The 17,908-nt window shown below is 43.6% G+C and overlaps 1 protein-coding gene across 1 annotated transcript in view; it reads left to right on the top strand.

Moving 5' to 3' along the window:
- FAM117A (family with sequence similarity 117, member A) overlaps positions 1 to 17,908 on the top strand; it is a 60,695-nt gene that overhangs the window by 1,316 nt on the left and 41,471 nt on the right. The gene's annotated exons all lie outside the window — the stretch shown is intronic.

Genomic DNA, 17,908 nt, shown 5'->3' with positions numbered 1-17,908 from the left:
TATAGCCAAGGATAGCCCTAGCACGTCAGCATTTAATTTCACAGGATTTCTGTTATTTTTGCACTTACTGGTGTGTTTTGAGGTTACTCTTGGATGTCTGGCCCCCCAACTAGTGGTCAGGAGCTCTTATGTTAAGAATATAGCTAAAAAAAAAAAAAAAGAGGGAAAAGCTGTTCAATGCTTCTCTCTCATCGATGTTTCTAACTCTCTTTCCCTCTCCCTTCCTCTCTGTAAAAAATCAATAAAATATGTATTTAAAAAAAAAGAATATAGCTCAAAAAAAGGGGGGGAGTTGCAATTAATCAGTGATGAATAAAAGAGTTTTAACCAACTCCCCACCCCCGCCCCAAAAAAGAACAGCTCAATTCTTTCATACCATCCTTAGTAGTGCCCAGACCATGCTGTATCCACAGTAAATGCTTTCTAGTTAAGCAGAATGTGTTGACTGTTTCATAGTCTCTGAATGTATAGCCCTCAAAGATGGTGAAGTTAATATTTTAGAATAAGATCTTATCCGGACTTCACCATTCATCATACAAATACCAGCATTACAAATGTTCAACATTAGTTAATCTCTTACATTGGATTTTTTCAAACACTGCAGCTGACACGAAAAGAGTTTACAATTCCATTTAGACACGGTTCTTGTCCTTGGAAAGTGTAAACTCTGGCAGAAAGATGAAAAAACTAACACCACTAAGATAGAAATATAATCATAAGGAAAAGTGTGCTTAAGATGAAAGTAGAATAGCGAGGTATATTTAGAATGAGCAAAGAGGGATCCCGAAAGCATTTTTCTTTCTTTTTTTGAACCAACATGTTTACTTTGAGTGTCATTTTCGTCATGACTTGGTTCGCTCTTGAAGCAGGAACTGATGTTGGTTTCAAAGCCCTTGAACAGTTGCCCTCCTGCCCATCCTCATCTGCCAGACTTCACAAAGGTAGCTCTGCTGTTCTTCCTGCCTTGATACATCCAGTCTTCTTTACAATTTCCTTTCTTCAGAAAGTCTTTCCTAATTTAGTATTTCTGAGGTAGTAGGGCATAGTGGTATGTTATTTTGCATTTACTGTGATACTTATTCTCTTCCTTAATACAATTTGATAGCTGTTCCCCTCTCTCCTTCCCAAACAAACAATGGGAACACATAACTCCTATTTATTTTGTTAATCAGCTCTCCTGGTGTCTAGTACAGGGCTTTGATGTCATCTCTGGATTTGAATTTTAGCTGTGTCTGCATTGCTCTTGGGTAAGTTTTAAAATTTATCTGTGCCTCAGTTTTCTCACCTGTGAAATAGAGACGCTCATAGCCGCCTCACAGGATTGTTGTAAGGATTAAAGGATCACCGCAGTGCATTACAATGGTTGTCGTTACTGACATTCATAATTCTAGTCATCCTGGTCATGGCTGTAACATCTTAATGTTGGTCAATGCATCTTTACATGGTCTCAGTGGTTGTTTGCTCTTGTCTGTTCACCCTCACTCTGCTCAAGAGACAGAACGATTACCCAGGCACTGAGTCACACCAACATGGAGAAAGCACTGTGTTTCCCCAGGCCAGTAAGGTCATTGATCCAAAATACTAGTAGGAAAATAGAAGGATGGGCCAAGTTCAGAAGTGGTACAGAGGAGGAATGGAGTGTTTTATCTCGAGCGTTTAGGAAGGAATTTATAGAACAGGTTAAATAAGAGTGGAATTTCATGGGACAAATAAGTTGGCCAGAGGACAAAGAGAAAAAGGCTTTCCATGCAAAAGGAACAGTATGTGTAAAAGTGTAGAGGTATGGAGCAGCATTGTGTACAGGGTGACTGACGGCATGGTGGAGTAAGGATGGTTGCCTAAACAAGAGCCAGGAATGGTTGGGGGAACCAGTTCATGCAGAGCCCTGAACACCCTGCTAAGGACCTGGACTGCAAGTAATGGGAGATACCTGAAGGACTCTAAGCAGGGAAGTCCCGAGATCAAATTTGCACTTTAAAGATCTCTGGAAGTTGTGAGGGGGACTGAGCAGAGTGGCAGGAGACCCAAGGCAGGAAGACTAGTTATAATAATGCTGTAATCATCTTACCCAGAATTGAGGAAGAACTGTACAGGGCAGGGTAGTCTTTTGAGTATGTCCTTGTTCATTTTCTTATAACTGTATCTTACCTCATCAGCTACATTTGTGAATTCCCTAAAAGGTTCCTCAATTTTCTTTAAAATGTTCCCCTTGCCAGTAAAATGATAGGTACCAGATTTCAAATACAAAGTGTAGTTGTTCGTTGTTTGCTTCAAAGGCCCAAGAGCTCCTGGAGGTTGGGAGCCTTGCCTGACTGGCCATACTGTCTCTAGCTTCTCCCTTACTGCCTGGCATCTAAAAGAGCTCAGTAAATGGGGTGGCCACTGCCAGGTGTTGGCTCAGTTAGGAAACTTAGCCATTCTCTCTCCTCTAAGCCTCTTTTGAACCAGTGATGTGCCTAGGAGGGGCTAGGAACAGCAGTTTCCTCTGTGCAGATACTAGTAACTGTCCTGTAAGGTGGGGAAGTGTGCCTTGACCCTTTTAGGACAATGTTAGTATAGTCAGGCCAATCTTATAACTTCTGAGGACAAGTGATTGGCCTTGTCTTTATCCCTCTGGGAGAATCTCAGAGGTTGCTAATGTGATCATAATTCATATTAACATTTTTTCACTTTTGAGCTGTCTTAAAAAGTGAGTCAGCACAGTCACTAATGGTCCTTCCCTATTTACTCCTGCTGGAAATGGCCTGGAACTTCTCTTACCTGGTTGGACACTTGTTCATTTGGTTTTTGTATCACCCTTACCCACCACCTACTCCCAGCCCTACCCTGGGTGAAGGTATTGGACAGATCCCAGCAGGCTCAGGCACAGCTCCCCACCTCTGCAGCTGGGGTTATAAATAACCACCAAAACTAAACAGTCAAATTACCACATTTTAAAAATTGCTAAAAAAAAAAAAAAAAAAAATCACTGTTCCTGATTCAATAGCAGTTCTCCTCCTCATGCCCTTCATCTCCCCCTCTTCCTCCACTTATCTACCTCCCTTCCCTGATCCAAGCTCCCTCGGGAAGTCAATCTGAGCACAAAGCTGTGCTATGATGAAGACATCTTTTTCCATATTTGACAAGGCCAAAGCCCTCCAGGGCTGTAGTTATAGTTACATGATGTTGTTATGGCAGCAGAGGCCTCAGGGCAACATATGTTCCTGGGTGGTAATTGGGTTTGCTTTAACAGACTGTTTCTCTCCGGGTCCTTCATTCCCAAATTCACTTATCAAGAAGACCAGGGAATTGCCATTATGGATGGGCCTTCATTTTTTAATTCCAACAAAACCAAATTTCTCTTTATTCCCCAGGATGGAATGTACCCAGTCATCATGGGTTGAGACTTTTTAGACTTCAGGCATTTTCATTTATTCATTCAACAAATATTTATTAAGCATCTGATAAGTGCTAGGCATTGGGCTGAGAGCCGAGTGCATACTGTGAATAAACAGACATGGTCCTTCCCCTCCTAAACTGACAATTTTAGGACAAAGAATGTATAGGAGGGGGCTGCAGGATTTTCACCTGCTCCAGCCCCATCCACCTTTTCAAATATTCGAACCTGGTGTAATAACACTAAATAAAATTTTAAAATATTTTTAATTGATTTCAGAGAGAAACATCAATGATGAGAGAATATCTTTGATCGGCTGCCTCCTGCACGCCCCCTACTGGGGATCAAGCCGCAACCTGGGCATCTCCCCTTGACTGGAATGGAATCCCAGACCCTTCAGTCCACAGGCCAACACTCTATCCACTGAGCCAAATCAGCTAGGGCAACACTAAGTACATTTTTTGAGAAAATAAAAGACAGTCTTAATCTCACTGCTGTCACAGTGCTATTTTTATCTTTTACATATTGCCTTCCAATTTTTCTCCACATGCATACATTTTATTACATGTGCATGTTTTTGTATAGATACATTCATTGTTTACATTAAATTTCATAGTTTTTACACATTCTCAGCATCTCATGTTTCTCCAAAAGTCTTCATAATTGTCATTGTAATCACTGTGTGACATTACCGTATGGTACTGTGGCATATTGGACTCTCATTCCCCTGTGAGGGGTTATTGATGGTCTTTTATGTCAGATAATGCTGCAGTGAGTATTTGCATACGTCTATAGTTCTTATATATTGCTTTCTTTCTTTCCCCAAAGATTTGCCCACATTTAAAGTGTCACCACCATTGTGTAAGGGTGCCAACTTTAAGACATTGTTCTCAGAATTGAGTGTTCCCAGTTAATAAAACCTTGCAATTTTAGTAAAAATGAAAACCGCACATCAAATGTGCTTTTGATTTTGCTTCTAGTTAGGACATACTTCAATCTTCCATGTGTTTATTTACTAGTTTTGTTTCCTCTTCTGTGAAATCCTATTTCTACTGGGGTCTAATGACTTTTAAGTTTGAATGAGAGAGAGAGAGAGAGAGAGAGAGAGAATGATGCTTTGTAACATACAGTTACAGAGTCAGTGTTATTAACAAGGCAGAACATTTGCCTCATGATTATTTCTGTAGTATTTTCTTCTCACTTTCACTCTGGCTTTCCAGTTACCTATAGTGGTAAACTCTTTGTCAAATATATAATCTGTTGAGAAATAGAATGAGATTGTGAACAAAATGTGTAGATGACATGGATGATACAGTGAGGAGGCAGGTTATGTCTGATCTCAGCAAGAGTTGAGGAGCCACTTTATTTTTTTATTTTTTAAATATATTTTTACTAGAGGCCTGGTGCATGAAATTTGTGCACCCGGGGCGGGGGGGGGGTGTTCCCCAGCCTGGCCTGTGCCCTCTCACAGTGCAGGAGCCCCACAATGGATCTCCCCAAAGAGGCAGGCCCCACCCACCCATCCGGGGCTCCTCAATGGATTGCCCCAAAGAGGTAGGCCTGAGCTGCCAGGACCCGCCTCCGCACTGTGCACACAGCGTCAAGTCCCCGCCCACCCACGTGCACCTGCTACACACGAAGCCTCCTGGTGATGGATTGTTACAGCGTGAGGGCATCACGGCGTGAGGGTGTGATGACCACATAGGCTTTTTTTAGTATAGATTTATTTTTGTTAATCCTCATTCAAGGATATTTTTTCCATTGATTTTTAGAGAGAGTGGAAGGGAGGGATGGGGAGAGAGAGAAAAGAGAAAGAGAGAAAAGCATAGATGTGAGAGAAACAAACCAATTGGTTGTCTCCTGCACGTACCCCAACCAGGGCCCAGAAAAATCTGTAACCCTTCTGTGCTCAGTTGACACCCTAATGACTAAGCAACACTAGCTGGGCTATTTTTATTGATTTAAGAGAGAGAGGAAGGGAGAGGGAGAAAGAAACATCGATGTGAAAGAGAAACATCGATGTGCGAGAGAAACATTGATCTCTGTAAACTGGGTATGTGCCCTGACCAGGAATCAAACCGGCAATTGAACCCATGACACTTTGGTGCACAAGAGGGCATTCAGTCAACTGAGCCACACCAGCCAGGGCAAGAGGCCCCTTTTAAAGCTGTAGTCACTCTTGCACACTATAGAAAACTTGAATATGGTTCTGTAGACACTTTTTTCCTGGGAGGAATTGAGTCCCAGAAAAAAACATTTCCCAGACCAGCCAACTTTAGGAGGATGATAAATGACCCTGTATGCTGCCATTTATAAACTGTGGGTCATTTTATTTTTTGGGAAATACTTTCCCAGGAATAGCAGCTAGGAACAGGTCCCTCTGAGTCATATACAATGCTTACCCAGTCTCCCTCGTAACAACTGTACCCAGATGTGAATCAACTGGCCAAGGTGAGGGATGCAAGCTATAACTAAGAAAAACATTTCTCTATTTAAGGCAAACCAGCACATACATGATCCAAATCCACAACCTTGGACTTCTTAGTCTTGCTCTAACCAAATGAGGTTACTAACCTCAACCCAATCTCAGGGTTAAGAATGATTTTCCTACTAGTCTGGAAATGACTGGAGGATGAGTAGGCATCTGGTCATTTTCTTACCTGCCTAGCCTTGCCAGTAGATGTCACTACACCAAACCACATTCTCCAAAGATAGGACTAAGAAGCAAAGAGAGGTCTTCAGAAAAGCTGAGTCCAACCATCATAACCCTCTTCCATGGTTTCCATTAATACCTCTGGAAAACTATCAAGGATATGTAAATACTAGAGGCCCGGTGCACGAAAATTTGTGCACTTGGGGTAGGGGGTCCCTCAGCTCGGCCTGCGCCCTCTCGCAGTCCAGGACCCCTCGGGGGATGTCCACCTGCCAGCTTAGGCCCGCTCCCAGGGGGATCAGGCCTAAGCTGGCAGTCAGACATTCCTCTGGCAGCTCAGGAGCCCTCGGGGGATGTCCAACTGTGGCTTAGGCTGCGGAGGAGGCAGGAGAGGCTCCTGCCACCACCACTGTGCTCGCAGCCATCAGCCTGGCTTGTGGCTGAACGGAGCTCCCCCTGTGGGAGTGCACTGACCACCAGGGGGCAGCTCCTGTGTGAGAGTCCGCCTCCTGGGGGTCAGTGCGCGTCATAGCGACCAGTTGTTCCTGGTCGTTCTGCTGTTAGGGTCAATTTGCATATTGCCCTTTTATTATATAGGATGCATGGTTCCTGGCAGTACAGAGGCCTGAACTCAGCAGGTTAAGACCCCAGGTTCTGGGCAGAGTCAGAGTTCTTATCCAAGGGCCTTCCCCAGATTGGGTGGGGAGCACAGCTGCTATAGGAAGGGCGGTAGGGTGAGCAGACCATTTCAATGGGGGAACACATGATAGAGTTATCTAGGAACAAGAGCCATAGTCTTGGGGCTGTTCCAAATGTCACTATGGAGCTGATACCTCAGGCAAAGCACTCCACCCACCCTCCACCCCTACCCCTCTGTCCACACTGGCAGGGGCCATCCCTCGCCTGAAGGCTGCAAGGCTGGGGTTGGCTCATCAATTTTGGGCCTTCCCAGTGCCAGCCAGACAGAGCCACACCATGCAAGGACACTGGGGAAGTTCCTAGCAGTTCAGACTGTTGTTGTTGTTCTCCTTCAAGACAAGTATTAGTAAAGCATTAGTAATTTGGGAAAGAGCCATTATCTGCTCTTTTGTAAATACTTTTATTCCATGTGCTTCTGTAGGATACAGACTGAAATTCATACTGGGCCTGCAGTGTCCCACGTGGTCTGTCCTCAGGTTAACTCTCCAGCCCATTCCACCCAACCTCATTCTCTGTGCTCCAGCCTGATTGGTCTTCCTGCAATTCCTTAGGAGTGTGCTGGTTCCTTCCACCTCAGGACCTTTGCACACATTCTTTACTCTGCCTGGAATGTTCTTTCCCCATATTCTTTTTCCCCTATCCTACTATGTGCCAGGCATCATGTTAGGTGCTGCGGATATAGAGATGAATAATAGTCTCTATATCCACACCACCTAACATGATGCCTGGCACATAGTAGGAGCTTAAGAAATACAGTTGAACTATTTTGTTGCTGAAGCTTAAAGGAGGTAGACTGGTTCTAGGGATAAGTAGTATGCAATTATTCACTTGGGGAAACCACAGAGGCAAAAAAAAAAAAGTATGAATAGGGTCAAGAAGGTTTCCTTTACATGTATAGACAATAGCCATACAATAGACTGTTTCAGGGGCATTAGGGCTATTCAAGGCCCATCCCTTGACCTTTTGAGATCATCCTTGTGAAGGGCAATTACCACCCACTCCCACAAAATACATCTTTCCACCAGCAGGCTCAAATTCTAAACTATAGAAAACATTGGTCTCACCCTGCTTCACATTGCTATCTTCCTTCAGTGCCCTCCAGACTCTTGGTCCTTTGGGCCTATTCTACTCTGTTTTTCACCAGAAAAGGGAAAATCCCAGAAGGTGGTGCCCTTCAATCAGAAGTAAAAATGGCTGCATCTCTCAGGGCAACCAGAGCCTGGGCCTGGTATTCCTGAGCCCACAGCAGGGAGGCCAGTAGCCCCAGTCCCAAGAATCCCTGCAACCAGCACCCCTGGCATTTAGCCTTCCATCCCTGGCACTTAACCCCCTGGCCCCTTAAGCAGGGACATTTCCAATAGTTTTTCTTGGAACCATGGAGGGTTCAAAAGAATTCTTGTACGTTAAAAAAATAAATCCTCCAAAAACAGCCATTGAGCTGCTCGACCTCACATTTCTTCCCTCTCCCAGCAGTGTGGGGCTTAAAGCAAAGGATAAGGATTTGGATGTATGTTTATTCACCTCATTCCAGCTAGTTGCTGGTCTCATCCTATATGGCATTAGAATGGTGGGCCCCAGGGGAGATGAGGGCTGTATCTTGTCCCAAAGCTGGGCCTGAAGGCACAGACATCAAGAAAATACTTTGGACTCTTGACAATGGTGTGCTGATGCGTCATGGAAACTAGTCCCAGGGGCTTCCCCTCTCCGGCTTCCCCTCCTTCCCTTCCAGCTGCCATAAATCACTGAGTATTAAATACTGTCTGTAGGACCCTTCTGCCCCCACCCCTGCTCCAGAGCTCCCTGCCAGCCAGAAGACTGCAAACTAAGCAGGGAGAAAAGAGAGAATGGGCAGCAGGCAGGGGTGCCCATCATTTATCAACCAATCACAGTGGTGGGTCACTCTTTCCAGCAGTGCTCTGGCAGGCTGGGCAGGCAGTGCAGCCAGTTTGCTGGCAATGGAGAGCATGGTCCAGCAAGGGTTCCCCTTACTTGGCTGCCCCATCCCAGAGGTGGGGAGACAAAGTCAAGGGGTGAGTCCCTTTATTTACTTATTTTTGGTAAGAGAACATTTATTTGGTAAATTACAGAGGTAGAAAAAGTAATTCCTAGAAGAAATGAGCTTAGGAAACAAGCATGAAGGTAAAGGAAGGGCCCTAGGAGCTTGGGAATGTGGAAGCCAATGGTAACATGCCTGGCAAGGGGAGGGGGGGAGAAAGGGGCATGGGCGTGTTCCCTGGAGGGAGAGCACCCCCTTTACTTTTCTTATTTTGGTGGTTCCAGAATTAAACACACACTTTCAGTCCTGGATAGAGTCTTACCTCCTTCCCACCTTCTGCCAAGTCTTCCCCAGGGCCTCCTCTTGTAGCTTCTCTTTTGACCCCACGAAGGGCTTTCTCACTTTACCTGGCACACTACAGACGTTTCTTAAGAGTCCCAGCTCCAGAGCTCTGGCAGGCTTTCTTAAAGGGCAGCACCACCCTTCTGCCTCCTTTAATCTTCTCTGGTTTCTTCTTAATGGAAATCCCCCAACTTCCCCATCTCTCCCTCTCTCTCTTTCCTCCCTCAAGATAGGAAGCTTGGAGAAAGGGAATGGATTTGGTCCTAGGCTAGCTAGTCCACTGAAGGACAGACATGCTTTTGCCAAGGAGAAGTTTAAAAAAAAAAGTTTGACTCACACAACAGGAACAGCTGGAACCTGCCAGACTCACCTCCATGATTTCTGAGCACTGCTCCCCTGCAATATAAACAAAGTTAGAGTTCTAGAAAATTTAGAGCTGAGGGAGTGGCAGGGAGACAATGGAGTAAGTTATAGCATGACTAGTCTGACCAATATTCCTATCTCTGACCTTTAATCTCTGGGTAAAGAGAGTGAACCTCTAGGTCTGCATCCCCCTCACCTAGTCCACTGACCCCACCTCCAGTTGTGGTCATACACAGCAGAGGTGAAGGCAGGTCACCTCTAGCTATATAACCTTTTTAACAGGTTTCTTAATCATTCTGAGCCTCAGTTTTCTTGCCTGTGAAATGGGACTAATTATACCTACTATATAGGGTATAATAACTATGACTGAGGATCAAATGAGAGGAGGTGTGCAAATTGTGGAGCCTATAGTAAGTGCCCAGTAAGTGGAAGTTTTCTTCTATGCTGTGTAGCAGGGGCAGATGGTCTGTAGCATCCTGATTATATTCTTTCCTTCCTGGGACCCTGAAGTTTCTGTCTCTATAGGTGGTATAGGCTCCTTGGGCATTCTGAAGAATGCAGACACACCACTGGTTCAGGAAACCCAGATTTCTAGTCTGTTTGGGGAAGAATTCAGAACTGGGTATATAGAGCCAAGAAATTGATAGAGTTGGTATCTAAACCCTGGCTTGACATTCTGGGAAAATATCCAGGTGGTCAGAGAATTGGGTGGAGCTGTTGGGTGGGACTTCCAGAGAAGGTGCCAACTTGTGTGATTTTATCAGAGTGGCATGGAAGAAGCATGTCCAACCGGCTTCCTACCCCAGCAGAATACAGGCCACTTTGTAGACTACCAGGCCTTTGCCCAAGTTGAATAGAAGCAGGGGTCACAGAGGCCACTCGTGGAATGTACTGGAACATTCCAGGCCCTTCTGCTACACAACAACATAATTCCTTGAGGCTTGAGCCATCAGGGGCTTCCAGAATTAGGTACAAGGTCTTTGCCCTCCACCATGCATAGCAAGAGAAACCTCCTGCTTTGAAAGGAGCAATATTGTATGTGCCACCAAGTTATTAAGTGGGAGGAATGTCAATCTAGCCCTTTGAGATTTTTTCATTGGATAAAGAGACTTGGCTACCGAGGCCATTTTGTCAAGCCAGAGCCATTGAATAGATGTGTTGAGTATAGGATATCCACTAGAGAAACCAGGAATAGACAATTCAATCAGGGTTGAAGAGTTGGATGGGATGTAACCAGGCTTCATTCTTTCAGTTAGAAACAGATTTACATTGAAGTTCATGAAACTTAAGTGTCAGAGCCTCTTACTTGCACAGAACCCTTCCAAGCCCTCGTACCTAACTATAATTTTTTTACTCACAAAACCTGGAGCCCTCCCTGCTTTCAGTCTGCAGGACTTTTAGCCTCAACTTTTAGGAGTGGTCAGAAACATTAGTTGGAGAAACAGTCAAATATTTAACCAACATTGATTCCACATTGCCGGATGCAGTGGTTTGCACTAGTTGCTGACAAGAAATACCAGAATAAATGGATTCCTTTGCTCAGAATTGGGAAGAAAAAAACAACAGATATAAAATGACTTAGCAGAAATGATAAAGCTACCCGTAAGCTAGTACTCATATATTGTGCTACAACCTGAACACCTGAGTCCCTAGGGAATCATCAGTATCTCATAAGGTCAATTGAGGAACGTTTGGAGGAAGTGAGATCCAATTGGAAATGGAAGCAGATGGTGGAAGATGGAATTGCAGGGAGAAGGAATGTTCATAAACCAAGGAACAGAAATAAAACAGAGGAAGAACCTGTGGTGATATTTTGCAGTTATCTATTATTACAAAAGCCCTTTAGAGATAATATTTTTGGCTCTGAAAATAGCTCTGGAGTCTGTGTCCTGGATCTAAAGGAAATCAGACTACAGACCAATTTTCAAGCCGCTTGTCCCTTCTGTTATATTTGTAATATTTTTGAAATTGGAATGATACTTGATGTCTGATTTGGTGCACAGTGTGAGAGGAAGGGAGAGGGACTGGAATCAGATGGAGTAGTTTAGAATATTGTAGGTTATTTGCCTTAGGGGTAATTACATTGTTGAGGCCAACTTGAAGAAGGTGAATGGGAACAGTGGTGGAGAAGAGGGAAGTCTAAAAGGGGCTGAGACAAATGGGCCTTTTGGTTTATACCCAGTCTCCTGGGAATGTACATAAACCAACTCTCCTCTCCAAAGAGTTTGATCTCTCAATGGGCCTGGGAAAGTCGGGAGTGGGGGGATGCAAACTGTTCCCATCAAGGCACTGCTCTAGAAACCAGATGGTCCCCTAAGGTACTCCTAATCACGTGATGCAGCAGAATTTGAGTTTAATGAATTTTTTTGTGAAGCAACATCTGCATGCTGGTCACAGTGAGCTAGGTGTAGTAATTAAAGTGATGACCAAGACACCTGTTCTCCTCAGGAAACATATTTTAGAGAGGAGGATAGTTTTAAACACTGAAAAATGCCAGCCTGATATTCCATAGGCCAAAGAGCCAAATCTTACATCTTGTACAGTGACCTTTTAGGGATGTCATGGGTACATTTGTTTCCTGAGACATTCCCTTAAAAGATTAGCAGGGTCTGCCATCTGCCATAGATCTCTCATTCAAAAGCATATCTAAATCCTTTTTGGGGAGGGGGGGGACACCTTAATGAGGTATAAGTTACATACCATAAAATTAATAATTATACATGATTTTTAGTACATTTATAGAGTTGTGTGATCATCACCACATTCCAGTTTTAAATCATTTCTATCACCCCCAAAAGTTTCATTGTGCTTCTTTGCAGGTAATCCCTGCTCCCACTCCCAACCCTGGATAACGATTGATCTACTTTCTGCCTCTAAATTTGACTTTTCTGGACATTTCATATAAACAGGATCACACAATGTGTGGTCTTTTGCATCTGGCCTCTTTCACTTAGCATAATATTTTAAAGGTCCATCCACATTGTAGCATATATCAGTAGTTTGTCTCATTTTATTGTTGAATAGTATTCCGTCTAAATTCTTTTAAAATTATTTATGTTTTGAGGCAACACTGAATGGGATGAAAGAACCCTGGTCCCTGCCCTGCCTCTGATTTGCCGAGTGACCTCTGACAAGTCCTTGCCTTGTCTGGGCATCCATTTCTCTATCTGTAAAATGCGGGGACTAGATCATATATAGTCTCTAATGTCTATTCCAATGCTTATAAAAACTACAACCTACTTTCGTATTTTTCACAGAATGTGCCACTAGGTCCAGTATTCCAAAATGTTGATATCTCAGATTCCATGATTACTCTTTACCTGTTTTAAAACTTCTGCCAGCTCCTTTATTGTCAAGGATGAGGAATCTTAATTTTAAAAAGGCTACAGTTTAGCAAGAAAATTCGATTCCCACCAAGAGAGAGGAAAAGAAGAGTTAAGGAGTAAATGCCATCCAGTCAGAATGAAGGAAAATGAACAAGTGAGATAACTAAGCCAGAAACTGGTGGTGGTGGGCCACAGGAAGGGAAAATGTGTCAGACAGGGTCCCGAAGGTCAAAATCCAGGCCATCTGGTTACCTTGGGAGTAAGAGGGAAGGGATAGAGAGAGAGGGAGGCCACCAAAGTGGGAGAGTTGTTGAGGCCTAGGCCCCCCTCCCTACTCTGTTCCCATAACCTCATTCATTCCCTCAACCCTCCTTCCCAATCCCTCTCAGGCTGCTCTGCTCCTTCAGTTCTGACCCCATTTCCTCAGGATCTCATTCCCTGAGGATCAAGGCCTGACATTTCAGACAGAAGCTGAAGAAAGGAGGTAGGTCGGAAAGAGACACTGTGTGTCTGCGTCATCTTATTTTCTGTTTTATTATTCTGGAACCCTGGGGGCCAAAGACGTAAGCACTTAGACATTTACCAAGAAGTCCAGTCCCCCAGGTATCAAGGAATATCAGAACTTCTTTATTCTCTGCTGAACCGTTGCTACTGAGTATCAATGATTTTGGGGGGCAAAATGATGATTTGGAATTGCCATTCTTGTTGGTTATTGTGCCATAAATGCACAGAGTGAGGGTCAAGGTGCCCTGAAAGTAGGACCAGTTCCTTCAGACCTGGAAAACTTCTCTTGGCTGTGACAACCCTAGACTTCTTTTAATTCAGTGGCCAGCAGGATAAGACTTCCCTGCTGATCCTCTGATCTGCTAGCACTCCCTACAGCCTTTCATCCTTGGTAGTCCGTCAGACTCCTACAGCTTTTAAGACCCTTGGGGCTTATAGGTACTTTTTGGGGAATGGCTATACACCTGATACACACCTGTAGAGAAACTAACTCCAATTCCTTGAATCCTCATTTATTGTGACATCTGTGGACATCCCAAGAGCAGGCCGGGATCAAGGGACTAAGTAAGCATTTGCTATTGGTACCCTCTGAGGCAAGTAATTCTCCTATAGATGAAAAACAATTTATTGGTATATGCAATTCTCCACTTCCGATGTTTATGGGTGCCTGCCTGTGACCCAAAGTCCCTGAAAGCAGGAACCAGGTCATGTCTCAACCGGAATAGCCTCTAGCCCAGTACCACTTCTGCAAACAGGCTTCAAGGCTTGCTGGGCTGTGAACTCCAGGGTGGAGAGCATGCCTCTGAACATTATTAACTAGCGCCTCATTCTGTGTCTGGCACATACTGGCCATTTCACTAAATTTGTGATGAGTAAATTAATGACAGTGGTGTTGATAAGGATGACGGGATGGTGACAAAGGTTTCTTATAAGCTAAAAGATGCTTTTGAAGGCAAGGCATCACCCCTTAGCAGTACACATCCTTCCCAAAGCTATGGCTTCTTTTATTGGAGGAAACAGACAGGCGTTGATCTTCAGAATGAAGGCTTTATCCTCCCATCATGCCCATGCCAGGAGAAGCTATCAGTGATAGAGAAAGCAATAAGAGACAGCTGGTTGGACATGATACCTGGTTAGTGAGAGGACAGGGATCTCCGATGCCTCCTGCCTTCTCACTCCTTCAGCTAGGTCAGCTTTAGTGTCTTTTGCCAGCAACTTATCAGGAAGAACCAGGACTCTCTGGACTCAGAAGATCCAATTCTTCAGCTGTGCCGCCTCCACTGGCTCTTCTTCCACTGTCCAGGTCCTCAATTCCTTGTAACTTGGCTTTGGAACAAAATTTAAATCCCACGTCCTTGAGACTACCCACATTACCCTTCTCCCCAAGGGAAGAATGCAGCTATCCAGTAATATGCCATTTTGTCTTTATTTGGCATAAAGAAAGGATACCACTTGCCCAAAGTATTTCATGATTCTTAATTCTAGGGCCTTTACCTCTAACATACACTGTATGGCTCAAACAACAACAACAACAACAATAATAATAATAAAAAATCAGCCCTGGCCAGTGTGGCTCAGTTGGTGAGTGTTATCCCATTCACCAAAAGGTGGTGGGTTCGATTCCCAGTCAGGGCACATACCCATGTTGCGGGTTCAATCTCCAGTCGAGGTGCGTATGGGAGGCAACCAATCAATCAATATTTCTCTCTCACATTAATGTTTCTTCCTCTCTCTAGAATACATTTTTAAAAATCACTCAGCATCTTCTAAGACTACCTGAGAATTTACATGTTGAGGGCTTCTAAAATGGAATAAGTTGTGAGGCAAGAACATTTCAAGAGACCAACTAGCCTATCCTCTCAGGCAGGCCAATGGTTTAGAAGTTGAGTATTGGTTGGGAAAGTACTTGAATCTGAGTCGAAAGACCTTGGATGTAAGTCCTGAATTTGTCATTTACTAAGTGGGTGATATTAGGCAAGTTATCTAGCCTCTGTGACTTAGCTTTCTGTAAAATAGAGACAATATCTGCATTTTCTATCTTGTATGCCTATTGTGAAAACTCAATGAGATTATATATGTAAGAGCTGTAAAATACTAGACAACTGTAATTTTAACATATCAGCCATGTGTGCAGCTTTGGACATTCTTTATGTAAAATATAAATAGTAAGCCTTCTATATTCATAAAGTTTTACAAGAATAGAGATAAAGGAGTTCAGCTCTGGAGTCAGGATGTTGGAGTAACCTTGGGCATGTTATTTCTTTTCTTTAAAAAATATTGATTTTAGAGAGAGGGGAAGGGAAGGAGGGGGAGGAAGGGGAGAGAGATGGAGAGAGATATTTGTTGTTCCACTTACTTATGCATTTATTGGTTGATTCTTGTACGTGCCCTGACTGGGGATCAATTGAACCCCTAGCCTTGGCATATCAGGACGATGCTCTTACCCAGCCAGGCTTGGGCATGTTATTTCTTTCTGAAGCCTCAGTGAAGAGGAAATAATACTCATAGGTGCGGTCATGAGTGTTAAATGATATAATGTATGCACAGTGCTTAACATGTACCTGGCATGGAAAAAAGGACTCAATGAATGTTAGGTGCTACCATTACTGTGATTAATGAAGATGTGAGGCAGGGTAGTCAAATAAGATCTCATAGAGACATGAACTAAGAATCAAAAGTACTTAACCTTTTTGGGCCCCAGGTTTCTTACTTGCACCATAATAAGAATCCATGCTTTTCTTTTTTCCAAATTGTCATGAGGATATATATAAACTTTGAACTAATTAGAATTGAGGAATGTTATAAATTGGAAGATTTAAATTTTTTTTTATTGATTTTAGAGAGAGGAAGGGAGAGTGATAGAGAGAAACATCTATGAGAAACATCAATTGGCTGCCTCCTGCACACCCCCCACTGGGGATTGAGCCCAAAACCCTGGACATGTACCCTGACCTGGAATTGAACCCTGACCTCCTAGTTCATGGGCTGACACTCAACCACTGACCCACACTGGCTGGGCTAAATTGGAAGATTTTCTAAAAAACTGAGTTAAATTTATAAAGAATGAGTTTTTAACAATTCATCAGTTTGTGTTCTTTCCTATCTGCCTTTGGTAAAGTTGTCTTCTTCATGGAAAAGGAGTACAACATTTCCCAGTCAATATAGAAAGATTTCACATGTCAGATCTTGAAGTAAGTCCTTCAAACCCACAAGAGTACACTCTGCAAAGAAAACCTTCCTTCAGGATGTTCCATTGCCTCAGTATGTAGACTGATTTTAATATTCAACCAACTCTTGAATTTCCACTTTGGGTATTATCTGTTTCAATATTTAATCCCAGAGTGACCTCTTCTTGCCTTGCAGCATGCTCCCAGATTACCTCCTCTTCCTTGATTAGTTAGTATAGCTTCAGGGAATATCTTTATTTTAACATTAAACTGGGCAAAAACAAAAATAGAAAGATAAATTTGTAGCAAGATCAAAATTAGAGTTCATAGCTAAATATAAATCTGGAGGGAATTGTCCAATTACTTGGATGGTCCCTTACCGCAGACAATCCAGGGTTGATTGTCTTTTGCTTTTTCTATATATAGAACACGGTTAATAAATATCAAGGGTAATAATTTTTTTCTTTTGAAGAGTAATTTTAATAGTGACTCAAATGCTGTTTTCTTTCTCAAATGTCTTCATATATAGTCTAACATGTGATTTTTACAACTGCATTTATTCTCTTTGAGGACTATCTATTCTCAGTTTGACTTGTAGGTCAGAGAGCTTTAAAATGAGAAGACCAGGATTTCAGCTGAGCTAGATTTGAAATGGACGACTCTAAAGAGAAATTCCTGCTTCTTTATAGTCTCAATTTAATTTACAGGCTAGCAGTTTGTGTGTGTGTGTGTGTGTGTGTGTGTGTTTAGGTAGGACCAACACCAAGTACGAACTTGGAAACGTGGAGAAAGACAAATGTGGGTGTCACATGAGGCACGGTAGCCATTAAGTGCACGAATATAACGCAAATCGCATGCAAATGTATGCAAACTTTGCATTAATTTGTAGACTTTGGAGTTGAAAGCAGCACTGAGATCCTGAGGGCTCAAAACTAATGTTTTTAGATTAAACTAAAAGTAATGCTCTTTTAAGGTATCGCTTTCTTGATGCTTGACAAGACTCACTCAACTGCTGAAAGTTTGACACTCTTCCCTACCCCCCATGATGATTTCAATGCCTGATTCCATCTTACGCCTGGTCCCGCCCCGCTCAGTCTGACGTCACGTGACACCGTATTTGCATACTACCTGGGACTGGGTGTGACGCTCCCCTTTTCTGCGTCTTCTCATTGGGGGCGCTGGAGAACCAGCCCTCTTCTGCGTAGACCAATCAGTGGTCCTTCGGACATGCGAAAGCAGGCGGGGGTGGGATGGGGGTGGGGTTTTGGGTTGGATCGCTAGGCATGTTAACCAATTACCCTCTGGGAAGGGATGATCAAGCCGAGGATTGGTTGGGAGGAGAGGCCTGGGAATCCGTAGGCCAATGAGAGCTCTGGGTTGAAGGGGCCGGTCTCTGCTCGTAGGGCAGATAAGCAGCCGCAACGGGGGTTGGGGGCTGTGTGGGGCTCGCTGTGGGGCCGAGGCAGGCGGGCGGGCGGGCGG

Source organism: Myotis brandtii, unplaced genomic scaffold, assembly GCF_000412655.1.
Source record: "Myotis brandtii unplaced genomic scaffold, ASM41265v1 scaffold265, whole genome shotgun sequence".
Classification (NCBI taxonomy): domain Eukaryota; kingdom Metazoa; phylum Chordata; class Mammalia; order Chiroptera; family Vespertilionidae; genus Myotis; species Myotis brandtii.
This window is presented reverse-complemented; position numbering and strand designations above follow the sequence as displayed.